The sequence below is a fragment of the Dipodomys merriami genome, unplaced genomic scaffold (assembly GCF_024711535.1).
Source record: "Dipodomys merriami isolate MVZ:Mamm:240054 unplaced genomic scaffold, mDipMer1.0.p SCAF_700, whole genome shotgun sequence".
NCBI classification, from domain to species: domain Eukaryota; kingdom Metazoa; phylum Chordata; class Mammalia; order Rodentia; family Heteromyidae; genus Dipodomys; species Dipodomys merriami.
In genome coordinates, this window is record NW_027206292.1 from 439 (window position 1) to 13,667 (window position 13,229).

General features: G+C 38.6%; 1 long non-coding RNA gene across 1 annotated transcript; it reads left to right on the forward strand.

The window, feature by feature from the left end:
• Positions 1–4,495: 4,495 nt before the first annotated feature.
• Positions 4,496–12,469, forward strand: LOC138817889 (uncharacterized). The gene is made up of 4 exons (XR_011368932.1): positions 4,496–4,525; positions 7,681–7,725; positions 10,174–10,227; positions 12,430–12,469. It is a non-coding gene; the product is annotated as an uncharacterized lncRNA (long non-coding RNA).
• Positions 12,470–13,229: the final 760 nt, after the last annotated feature.

Below are 13,229 nucleotides of genomic sequence, written 5' to 3' on the forward strand. Positions count from 1 at the left end.
TAGGGCTCTGTCACTATGTAAGGCTGATGCCCCAAACTATTATTAATATAGAGCTGCCACATGGGTGGTTGGTTTTCAACTGAAACCCTGCATACTTTGTTCACAGAGACCTGTGATTTTTAAAATTTTGTGTGTTAAGATCACAAACATAAGAAATGTGCATAGACTTGTGCAGCAGAGAATTACCTAAAGTAGAAGGGATTTTTACCTAGGCAGTTGAGTTGAATTGGGAGAAACTAAAACCATAACAACGTGACATTCGATTTAATATATTTGTGAAATATAGAACAGAAAGTTTGAATTGAACTGTTTCCCAATAACATGTGCTAATGAATCTATAAAAACTAACCTCTACTGAAAAGTAGTGAAGTCTCAAAAAACTGATTTACAAGAGAATGAAATTCCATGAACATATATAAGCAGCAGAGTAAGTGAATGTGAAGCGTAGCAATCATGTGGTGTCTGAGTCTATGTACTTTAAATCCCACAGGTCTTCATATGAATGGGCACAAGAGATGTTAGTTCTAAATAAAAGGTGAGAGCCCCATGTAATTGTAACTCATAATAAAATAATAAAATAAAAAAGTAAGAGATAAATGAATCCATAAAATAGACATGAAGTGAAATGGATGGACTATATATATATATATATGTTCATGAACATGTACTTATAATACATATATATGAAATCTGGCTCCTACAACAACACATCAAAGAAAGGTGAAGATGAATTTGGAAATTTATGGTGAGATGAATTGCAGTACAGAATGTCATTGTTCGTGTTTCTTTATCCTCTCCTTGTGGCATGCGGTCACAGCATTGTACCATTTTGCTTCATTTGTACAAATGTGATTCTGCCTTAGCTTTAAAAAATATGTTTTCCTTTTTACTGACATGTAGTAGGTGGACATGTGTCTAGTGTGTACTGTAAGAGTTTAAACACTTGGTCCACTAAGTGTGATGATCAGATTGCATAATTAGCATTGCCATGATCTTAGTTATTTATCATTGGTTTCTGTCAGAATATCCATTAGTATTTTCACTTGATATATTAACATTTGTGAATTCATGATTTCTAGACTTTGCTGTTGAGGGAATTATTCTATTTACAAACACATCTTTATTTATTAACATCCTCTTGATTCTCCTCACATGCCTTGGTGATACCATGACTGCTATTCCTCCTAGTATTTCTTTGAGATTTACTTGGAGATTACATGTGGAAATGAGTGTGTTTGCAATACTCTGTTTTCATTTTCATTCGTTTGAGAAAGTTTATTTTTTATGAATTGTCTCAAAAGTTGAGTAGATATCATGTAACTTGCATGTGTTTATATAATTTCTTATGTCTTTGTTTTCTACTTTTGTTCCATTGATGTGGTTGATATAGAGAACAATTTCAACTTTTGAAACTTTATTGGAAAATGGTTTATTGCACAAAGAACCATTTATCCTGGGGAATGGCCCAGTAAAAGGAGAAGAGCAAAATTCTGAAGTGCTGTACAAAGAGGTCACCATTCAATCCATCTGTTTATGAACACAGTGCATCTTGATCAAGGTCTCCCCTTTGGATGAAATGTTTTAAGTGTCTCTTAGACCACTTTGGTTTAGAGTATACTGTGATGTTTTGTGATTGACTTATTGTTTGAATGATCCTTCCTGGTTAACAGTTGGTATTGGTTCTCCCAACTTCCATCATATTTGAGTCTATGTCTCCTTTTGCATTGAATGATTTTGGTTTTATGTAGAAGCTTTGTCTTGTAGTGAATGCCTGTATGTTTAAAATTACTATTTTCCATTTTTTGGATAATGTCTGTCTTTGTTCTTTATTATTATTATCCAGCTTTTGATACAGAATCTCTTTTTTTTTTCAAAGAAACACAGGGACTCTTGATTGTTCCTGGTTTCCTTTCCAGGGAAAATGCTCTTCCCTTGCTTCAATTAAGTCTTTGTAAATCTTTACTTATGAAATGAGTGGCTTCTAGAGAGCTATCATTTGAGTAAGGGTTTTTAAGTTTAATCCATTAGATGATCAGTATCTGTACTAAGTATTCTACCTCTGATATTCTTCACATTATCCTTTTTTTTTTTTTTTTTTTTTGCTGGTCCTGGGCCTTGAATTATAGATCTGGGTGCTATCTAGCCTTTTGCTCAGAGCTAGCACTCTACTACTTGAGCTACAACATCACTTCTGGCTTTTTCTGTGATTAAATAGAGATAAGAGTCTCATGGACTTTTCCTGTCTGGTCTAGCTTCAAATTGTGATCCTCAGATCTCAGCCTACTAAGTAGTTAGGATTATAGGTGTGAGCTAACAATAACGGCTGTTTTCTGGTTTTTGTTTTTGTTTTTGTTTTTATGTGCCTTTTGTTAATTTATTGTTTATGGGTTTTTTTGGCTGCCTGTTGATGGAGATGGATCTCTCTCCCCCCTCTCTCTCACCTATCTAGTCTATGGACTCACTTTATGTTACTGGCAGTAAAAACACTTGATGAATTAAAGTAAATGATGTAATGAGTTTAGACTGGTAATTCTTGTGAATTTCTCATATGTATAACTGTAGTGAAATGTGAAGTAAATGCCCTATGCCAGTCTGTGATAAAACCAGATAACTATTCCAAGTGTGAAATGTTGACTGTTTTCAAAAGAATTAGGATATTTGTTATTTTCTTACAAAGATGTAGTTGTAACAAATGATGAACTAAGGATAGATACAGATATGAACATGAATAGCTGAAGCCCAACAAATTCATGTCTAGAGTTGCTAGCTCTTTGGCCAAAAATGTGTGCTAAAACTTTGTGTCATGCCTCACTATTTATTTTCTCTTAGTGTGGACCTCTCAGAAGTCTTACCTGTTCCTTTAATTGGAATTGATACTGAAGAGTGAGTATAAAACCAATATGACAACAAACATGTATATATATTAAATACATATGTGTTTCTAGACAGTTGAATAAAATATAAGATGAAATATACATAGCAGACAGAAATCTCAAACAAAAGAAACTACATTTTAGATATTTTTCCATTAGAAAATATCAGGTTTTCTGTTTTTGAGTCCATAGTGAATTGAAACAATGGAGAGAATCCTGTTTACATAAATGAAAAAGGAACAGAGGATAATGAGCAGCAGAACCATGGGCATAAAAGACCAATATTGTACTTGTGTCCCTTATAATGCAGAACCCTGTCACTATATGAAGCTAGTGTCCAAAATGTCATTATGTCTATCTGTGGCACTATGCAAGCTGGTTCTCATCCCAAGTCTGTAACACACTGAAAAGAGACCCTATGTCAGGGCTGACTATGTGTTAGAGAAAAATAGGTACTTTTTGTTTGTTTCTTTCTGTTTTTCACGTTTTCTTTTTTAAAATTTCCATATGATTTTTAAAATAAGGTAGATACTTATGATGCTGATCATGAGTGGGCACAAGAACCAGAGAATGAGGAACTTAAATAGGGTAGAAGGGATTTGTAATTAGAAAAAACAGTGCATTTATGGGGAAAACACAAAAAGCTAACACTCTACTTTTGTTTAATAGCAAACACAGAACATAAATGTTTAGTAGTTTTATATTTGCCAGCTCAAATATGTCTTTGCCAACCTATAACACCCATTTCTATGGGAAAATGGTTCACGAGTTTCAGAATAACTGTTTTATCTGGGAATAAAAAGACACTAGGGGGGCTGGGAAGGTGGCTCAGTGGTAGAGTGCTTGCCTTGCATGCCTGAGGCCCTGGGTTCGATTCCCCAGCACCACATAAGCAATAAGAAAAATGCAGGAAGTGGTGCTATGGCTCAAGTGGTAGAGCGCTAGCCTTGAGCTGAGGAGCTGAGGGACAACACCCAGGCCCCATGACCCAACCCCCCCCCAAAAAAAAACACTAGGGAGTGGGAGCACTTGCATGGCCCCTTGCTCCAACAGTCACTCTGAAGATTTTCTCAGTGCATGAATGGAGGACACTGCAGTGGTCCTCCATGATGAATGAGTCTCTAGTTACTTGTACTCTGCTATCAACAATGATTTTGGAAACTTGGAGGTTTTGATTTGCTGTGATGAAGATCATGAATGGTTGACCAGCATTCCTTTCACTAAGTGAGTTGAAGGCCAGACCCTTTGGTGGCTCACTGAGTAATGTGGTTCTCTTCCCCTTTGGAGAGTATCTTGCACCCTTCCTCTTGTCCAACCCACTGAACTGGAAATCCACTCATTCCTGGATTCAGGTGATGCTTAATGTCAGTATTTTATGCCTAAGTGTGTTACTTTTTATTAAGTGTGTTTCTTTAATGATCTAAAACTGTAGTGCTCTTTTTTTCCAAATAAAGTATGAGAAGAGAATAGAAGATATAGTAAAAAAATAAAAAAGTTAAAGTCCATTTTATTTAAAATTAATATTTAAAAATTATATTTATGATCTTCAGAATAATTTAAACCAGAATGTGAATCTAGGAAGTCACATGATATCTGACTATATGTATTTTTAATTCCTATAGGGATCGCCCATATGAATTGTGTGAAAGAAGGTAAGATAGAAATTAACCCTTTATAAATATGGATAGGGGTTCCAGCTGCCCATTGACCCGCACTCCGCCCTGCAGCAGGGCCGGGACCCTAGTGGCTAATGTCAGAAGAAAGTGACTCTCTGAGAACCAGCCCGTCTGTGGCACGGTTCTCCAAGAATGAGCTGCCGCCACCGGCTGAGCCTCCTGGCTACGTATGCTCACTGACTGAAGAGCTGGTCCTCAAAGCTCTGGAGGAGCTGCAGGAGAAGCCTGAGTGGAGACTCTGGGATGTCCAGGCCCTTCACAACATGGTGCGAAAGGAGTACCCCAACCTGAGCACATCCCTGGATGACACTTTCCTCTGGGCCTGCAGCTCTGCAGCTGCTGGTCAAAGACCACAGCTGCAGGCGAAGCTGGCCTGAGATCTTCAGTAACCTGAGGCTGTTGGCCCTCAAAGATGTCCTCGGCTCTGGGTTCCTCACGGTGCTGCCCCTCACGGACCCCAGGGGCTGCCACTCCTCTGAGGCCAAGGCCTTAGTCTTGCTCTCTGTAATTAATTGGCAGCATGGAAGAACCATAGGAGAGTACCCTAGGCGAGCCCATCCTGGTGGTTGAGCCTTTGGTCACGTGATTATTTCAGGGGAAGACATGGAAAGTGTTCCCATCGATTCCCAAACTCTCAGCTTGCAATTATTGATCTGGAAGCTGTCTCTGCTTCTCATGTAGCTCAGAAACAAGGAAAGTGGGGACCAAAGTGACTGGTCTTCCCAGGAGAAAAACCACCAGATTGGCCAGTCAGCATTATTCTTATGCAACCATTTGGCCAAATCCACAATGTGGCCAAATGTGAGGCACTGGGATTTTGTCTTTCCCGTGAACCTTAGCTGCAGACTTGTGTTGCTTGAGATCCAGGCCCCAGTTGGCCATCACTAGGCCTGGAAAGCGCCTTCACTGAGTGGGAACACCAGAACCCAAGCAGCACTTCCTAGCCAGATTTGGAAAGCCAGAGACTTCAAAGCACTCTGGGCGTTCCTTTTTTTGGATCTTGCATAGAAACTCCCATCCGCTGGGCGCTGGTGGCTCATGCCTATAATCATAGCCACTCAGGAGGCTGGGATCTGAGGATCATGGTTCAAAGCCAGCCCGGGCAGGAAAGTCCATGAAACTCTTATCTCCAATAAAAACCACAAGAAAACCAGAAGTGGTGCTGTAGCTCAAGTAGTAGAACACTAGCCTTGAGCTGAAGAGCTAAGGGACAGCACTCAGGCCCAGAGTTCAAGCCCCACGGCCGACCAAAAGAAAAAAAGAAACGCCCACCCCCACCTCATCACCAAATCCGTAAAGCCTTAGCCTTGGTTCTCAATGGAATCATACAGGATCCTAGAAGTGTATGATTTTGTTCCATGCAATAGACTGATTCTAGGCCTATAGAATTGGGATCTAGGAATCAGAGACCTGCACCTCAGGTGTGAGACTGTGGACAATTCATGAGCTTCTTTTGGCAGCTAAAGTTCTGGTATTGGTGTTAAGCTATCGTTAGGTTTTCTGCCTAGAGAGATGTCTAGATAAAGTGTCTAGGTCCTGATATTTTGTGATATATACACAGGCCTTTCCATGAAGAAGTGTCACTACTTGGTCTTGCTCTTAAAGAAACTGATGTGTATATTCCTGGGGGGTAAAATATGGATAGGTAAATATATAGGTAGAAGTTTATGCCTATTATAGACACACATATGTATATATGTATGTATTGTTACGTATTTATGTATAGTCACATGGACACATACGTATTCACCCACATGTGCCTGAAACTGAACGCTTGGACATAATGCCACAAATAGCAAGCAATGACTGGTGGTATGTGTGATGCAGTGTGTCAGAACATGAAAGACCTTGAGTTCAAACAGCAGTACCACTAGTAAAATTAAGGATATGTCTATCAGGAAGGTTCTGCTTGTCACACGTGTCTTTAATGCCAGCTGTGTGGGAATTGGACACTGGGGGTAATCTCAGCCATCCTGCAAACAGTTACTGAGACCCTCATCTGAACCAGTAAGGCTGACATATGAACTCACTGGTACATTACCTCTCCGACCCCTCTTCTAGCATCATAAGAATCAGATTGTTGTTTGAAGTCACTTCCCAGCCTAAAAGGAAGACCTTATCTGAAAACATATCTAAAGCACTCAAGGACTTTGGACCATAGCTCAGGTGGTACAGCGCTTGTCTAGCAAGCAGGCAGGATGTCTTGTCATCTGAATGCAGTGCCAGCTAATGGAAAAGTGTGGAACAGGATTGGAATTTGAACAACTTTGGGATTACAGTGAATGTTTGAAAGTCTTTTTAGATGTTTTCTCTAAGATCTTTGGATGTTTTCTGAATTTTGATCAAATGGAGTACGGAAGGAAATTATTAAGAGGCTATCCCTTAGGACATACCAGGATTTCTATTGGAGAGTTATTTCTATTTGATTGGACCAAAATAGGGGATCCTGTTGGGATCATAGAGGAGGAACTGGCAGATATGGAGCAGTACAACCTGAGTATCACATACTAGAGATGATGCACGTGTCCCTTGTTATCCAGGGCTATGTCATTATGTGAGACTGGTGTCTCAAACCCTTATTAATATCAAACTCTGCCAAGGGAAACCCTACACACTTCATCCAGAGTGCCTGCTTCACTCCTATAATTGTTTCATTTTGTGACAGACTTTTAGGATTGTAAATGTAAAAAGTGTATGCATAGACTTATGCAACAGGGAACCTACTTAGATGTAGAAGGGATTTTTACGTAGGCAGTAGAGTTGAACTGAAACTAAAACTATAACAATGATACTCTTCTTTAATATATTTGTGAAATATAGAATAACAAGTTTGAGGGCTGGGAATGTAGCTTAATGGTAGAGTGGTCCTGGGTTCAATTCCTTGGTACCACATAAACAAAAAATAAGCTAAGCAAAAAAATGTTTTTAAAAATTGCTTTTTAAAAACAAGCTTGAATTATAATATTTCCCAAGAATAATATGTGCTACAAAAACTAAACTCTGTTTAAAAATAGTAAACTTTCAAAAAGGTGAATTCCACTAGTGTATATAAGCAGCAGAACAACTGGAAACAGAATGTGAAGCATAGCAATCATGTGATGTCTGACTGTATTTACTTTTAAATCCCATAGTTCATCATCTGAATGGGCATTTGAGCGCTCAGCACTGAGCAAAAGGTGAGAGATAAATGAGTCCATAAAATAGACATGCAGTGAAACAGATGGATGGATAGATTTCCAAAATACCAATGTACTATGTGGGTATATATAGGCACATAAACATACACTTATAAAACATATCTATGAAATCTGGCTCAAAAAACAACACACTGAGAATGGTGAAGATAAACATGGGAAGTGGATGGTGAGATGAATTGCAGTACAGAATGTCCTTGTGTTTTTAATGCTCCCCTTGTGGCCTCTGGTTGTACCATTGTATCATTTTGCTCCATTTGTGTAGATATATAACATGTTATATGATTTTGGTTTAGCTTTTTGAAATGTATTTTCCTTTTAGGTGACATGCAGTAAGCGCCCATAAGAGTTTAACACATTGAGTATACTAAGTGTGGTGATCAAACTGCATAATTGGCATTTCTATGACCTTAGTTTTGTATTATTGCTTTGGGACAGAATGTTCTATATTATTTTCATTTGCTATTTTGAAATTTTTGTAATTATGATTTCTAATGTAGATATCCTTCTTTGCTTTTGGAGGTTATTCCTTCTGTTCAGAAACACATCTCTCTCTACTAACCTCCCTCTCCATTCTCTTCACACACCCTGGTCATGCCGTGACTGTTATTCCATATTGAATTTCTTTGAGATAAAGATAAACATGTGTGTGCGGCTGGAAAGGTGGCTCAGAGGTAAAGCACTTGTCTTGAATGCATGATTCCTCAGCACCACATAAGTGGAAAAAATGTGTGTGTGCTTGTGAAACTATATTTTCATTGGTTTGAAATAGTTTGTAATTTTTTAAATTAATTCTTGTGGGGTTTTTTGCCAGTCCTAGGGCTTGAACTCAAGGCCTGAGCACTGTCCCTGAGATTCCTTTGCTCAAAGCCAGCACTCTACCACTTGAGCCACAGTGCCACTTCTGGCTTTTTGTGTGTATATGTGGTACTGGGGAATTGAACCCAGGGCTTCATGCATGCTAGGCAAGCACTCTATCACTAAGCCACATTCCCAGCCCTCCCTCTTTATTAATTCTTTATCAGTCCTTTGGTTGATCAAGTGAGTAGTATGTACCTTGTATGTCCTTGTGTAATTTCTAAAGTGTTTTTTCCTACTTTTATTTTATTGGTGAATAAGATACGGAGAATAATTTCAACTTTTAGAACTTTATTTGAAACTGATTTGTAGTATAAAATACCCTCTATTCTGGTGAATGCTCCAATACAAAGAGGAAGGCATGTTCTAAAGTGCTATACCAATGATTTACTATTCAACCAATCAGATTATGGAGGTCTTCCCTTTAGGTGAAATGTTTTAAGTGGCTCTTAGACCAATTTAGTTTGGAGTATACTCTTATGTTTTGTGATTGACTTATTGTCTGATCCTTCCTGGTTAACAATGGATATTGATTCTCCCAACTTTGATTGCATTTGAGTCTATATCCCCTTTTACATTGAACAATGTTGGTTTTACGTAATAGCATTGTCCTGCAGTGAATACCTGTATATTTACAATTGTTATTATTTCCCATTGACAGTTTTTGGATAATGTGCTGTCTTTCTTTGTGTCATTATCCAGATTTTATATAGAATCTATTTTTTTTCTCATATTGCAAGGTAACTCTGATTGCTTCTGACTTGCTTTTGCAGAGAAAATACTCTTTCCTTGCTTCAATTTCAGTCTTTCTAAGTCTTTAGTGGCCAAGTGAGTGTCTACTAGGAAGTATATCATTGGGCCAAGGGTTTTTTAAATTTAATCCACTAGACAGTCTCCAGTTGAAATAAGATTAGGTCCTGAGTATTCAGGAAAGACATACTTCTTACATTGTTGTAAGTTTTTTTCCTCTGTTTTTGTTTTTGTTTTTGTTTTTTTTTTGTCAGTGGTGGGTCTTGAACTCTAGGCCTGGGAGCTGTCCCTTGAGCTCCTTAGCTCAAGGCTGGCACTCTACTACTTGAGCCACAGCCCTGCTTCCTCCTCTGTTTTTTTTAATGTGTCTTTGTCCCATTTACTTGTTTGTCTTTATGGTTTTATTATTGTGTGCATTGATTAGATCTGAATCTTTTTTTTTTTTTGTTTTTCTGGTTTATATACTCACCCTAAAAGACTGGCAGCAATAATACTTGAATGAAAGTCAATGATGGAGTGATCTTAGAATTGATCATACCTGTGAAGTTTTTTATATGTATAACTGCAGTGAAATGTGAAATAAACGCTCATACCAGTCAATGGTAATACTATAAAACTATTCCAAGTGTGAATTGTTTACTGATTTTCTAAGGTATCAGGATATATGTTATTATAAGGATCCAACTGTAATAAATGAACTAAGTATAGATGCAGATATGAACATGAGTAGACAAATCCCAAATGGTCATGCCTAGAGTCACTAGTTCTTTGGCATATAACGTATGCTAAAACTCTATGTTGTGTCTCACTATTTTCTCTTAGTGTGGACCTCTCAGAAGTCTTACCTGTTCCTCTCCTCGGAATTGTCGATGATGAGTGAGTACATAACCAATATAACAAATAAACATATATTCAATGCATACATGTTTCTAGACAGATAGAATATGAGATGGAACATACATACATAAAACAAACCAGACAAATCTCAAACAAAAGGAACTGTGGCTGAGTGCTGATGGCTCATGCCTGTAATTTTAGCTGTAGGGAGGCTGAGATCTGAGGATCATGATTCAGCCTGGGCAGGAAAGTCCATGAGAATCTTATCTCCAATTAATCTCCAGAAAACTGGAAGTGCAGCCATGGCTCAAAGTGGAATAACACTAGCCTTGAGCAAAAGAGCTCAGGGACAGCACCCAGGCCCTAAGATCTAGCCCCTCAATCACCACCACTGCCACCAACAACAAAAAGAAACTGTGGTGCAGGCCTAAGATCTCAGCTGCTAGGAACATGATTAGGAAGATCATGGTCTAGTGCCAGAACTATCTGAACAGGTAACCCTATGGAAAACATCCGTAGACCAGCACCAAAAAATTGGGCCATTATGTTATGGTAGAGCAGCTGTCTGGAAGACAAGGAACCTATATTTTAACTACAGTAAGCCCCACCCCCCAAAGATGATGAAAGAATGAGAGTAAGGGATGAAAAGGAGGGAGGTAGGAAGGAAGGAATGAGATAAAAAATGAAAGGAGGGAGAAAGAGAAAACCAACTCAGACTACAGCAAAAGGAAAAAGAGTTTGAGATTTATTAAATGATCCTCAGAAGTCCCTTGATAATACACAGTATCTTTGACAATATGTCTAAATGTATTCACTGAGATATTTGTGACTTTCTGTTATCTTAAAATATACATCATAAGTATGCTTCTTTTACAACAGTCATTTTAGTAACATATTCCTTTGGAAACTAGCATTTTTTTACTTTTGGGTTGTTGTGCATTGGACCAAAGGAGAGAAAATTCTGCTTACAGAAAAGAAAAAGTAACAGATATAGAGGATAGTGAGCCACAGAACCATGTCCATAAAAGATCAAGATCAGAGCTGGGAAGGTGGCTCAGTGGTAGAGTGCTTGCCTTGCATGCATGAGGCCCTGGATTTGATTCCTCAGCACCACATAAGCAGAAAAAGCCAGAAATGGTGCTGTGGCTCAAGTGGTAGAACGCTAGCCTTGAGCCAAAGAGCTGAGGGAAGGCGCCCAGACCCAGAGTTCAGGCCCACAACTGACAAAAAAGGAAAAAAAATCAAGATCGTGCATTTGTCCCTGTCACTATGTGACACAGAACCCTGTCACTATATGAAGCTAGTGTCTAAAATGTTATTATTGACACTGTGCAAGGCTGGTTTTTATCACAAATCTGAAAAGAGTCCCTACATCAGGCCTGACTATGTGTTAGGGCAGGATAGATATTTATAATGTTGGACATAAGAAGTGGGCACAAGGACTGGAGAATAAGGAACTTAAATAGGGTAGAAGGTATTTGTAATTAGAACACACAGTGAACTTATGGGGAAAACACAAAAAGTTAACACTAGTTTTATTTAGGAGCAAACACAGAACATAAATGTTTAGTAGTTTTGTATTTTCCCAGACCAAATATGTCCATCCCCAAGCTATAACATTCATTTCTATTGGATGGTGGTTCACAAGTTTTAGAATAACTGATTTTCTGGGAAATAAAAATGCACTAGTGAGTGGGAGCACATGAAAGCCTCCTTGCTCCAACAGTCACTCTGAAGAATTTCCCAACGCATGAATGATGGACACTACAGTTGTCTTTCAGATAAATGAATAAATATCTAGTTACTCACACTCTTTTATCTACAATGACTTTGAAAAGTTGGGGGTTTGCTAAGAGGAAGATCATGGTTGATCAGCATTCCTGTCCCTAAGTGAGTTGAAGCTCGAACCCTTTGGTGGCTCGCTGAATACTGTTGTTCTCATTGCCTTTGGAGATTATCTTGTATTTGTCCTCTTGTCCAACCCACTGAGCTGGAAATCCACTCAGACCTAGATTCAGGTGATGCTTATTGGCAGTGTTTTATGGCTAAGTGTGTTTCTTTAATGATCTAAAAATGTAGTGGCATCTTTATTCCAAATAATGGCTGAAAAGAAAATGAAAGGTTTGGGTAAAAAACAAAATTAAAGTCCACTTGTGCATGATCTTCAGAGTAATTAAGACTGGAATGTGAATTCTAGGAAGTCATATGATATTTAATGATACGTATTTTTAATTCCCATAGACCTTGTCCATATGAATTGTGTTCAGTACCAGATTCTGAAAGGTGAGATACAAATAAGCCCATAAAATTCATGTATAGACAAGTTTATATGTAGAAGTTTATGCCAATTATATCTTTGTATATATTTGAATATGTGTATATGTACAGACACATGAATACATGTGCTTATACATTGTGCCTAGAACTGAACAGTCAAACACAAAAGAAATAGTAAGCAAGGACTGTGGCATGTGTGTTGCAGAGTGTATCAAAACATGAAAGACCCTGTGTTCAAATAGCAGTACCACTAGTAAAATTAAGGACATGTAGCTGGGCACCAGTGGCTCACGCCTGTAATCCTAGCTACTCAAGAGGGTGAGATCTGAGGATCATGGTTCAAAGCCAGCATGGGCAGGGAAGTCCATGAAACTCTTATCTCCAATAACCACTACAAAACCAGAAGTGGTGGTATGGCTCAAGCGGTAGAGTGCTTGCCTTGAGCTGAAGAGCACAGGGAAAAAGCCCAGGCCCAGAGTTCAAGCCCCAAGGCAGACAAAAAAAAGGGGGGGGGGACATGTCTTATCAGGAAGGTTTTGTTGTCACACATACCTTTAATGCCAGCTGTGTGGGAATTGGCACCTGAGAGTTATCTCATTTACAAGCTATCCTGCAAGCAATTATCGAAACCCTCATCTGAAACAGTGAGTCTGACATATGAGCTCACTGGTATATTACCCTCCCTTCTAGCATCATAGGAATCAGATTGTTGTTTGAAGTCACTTTCCAGCCTAAGAGGAAGACCTTTTCTGAAAACATATCTA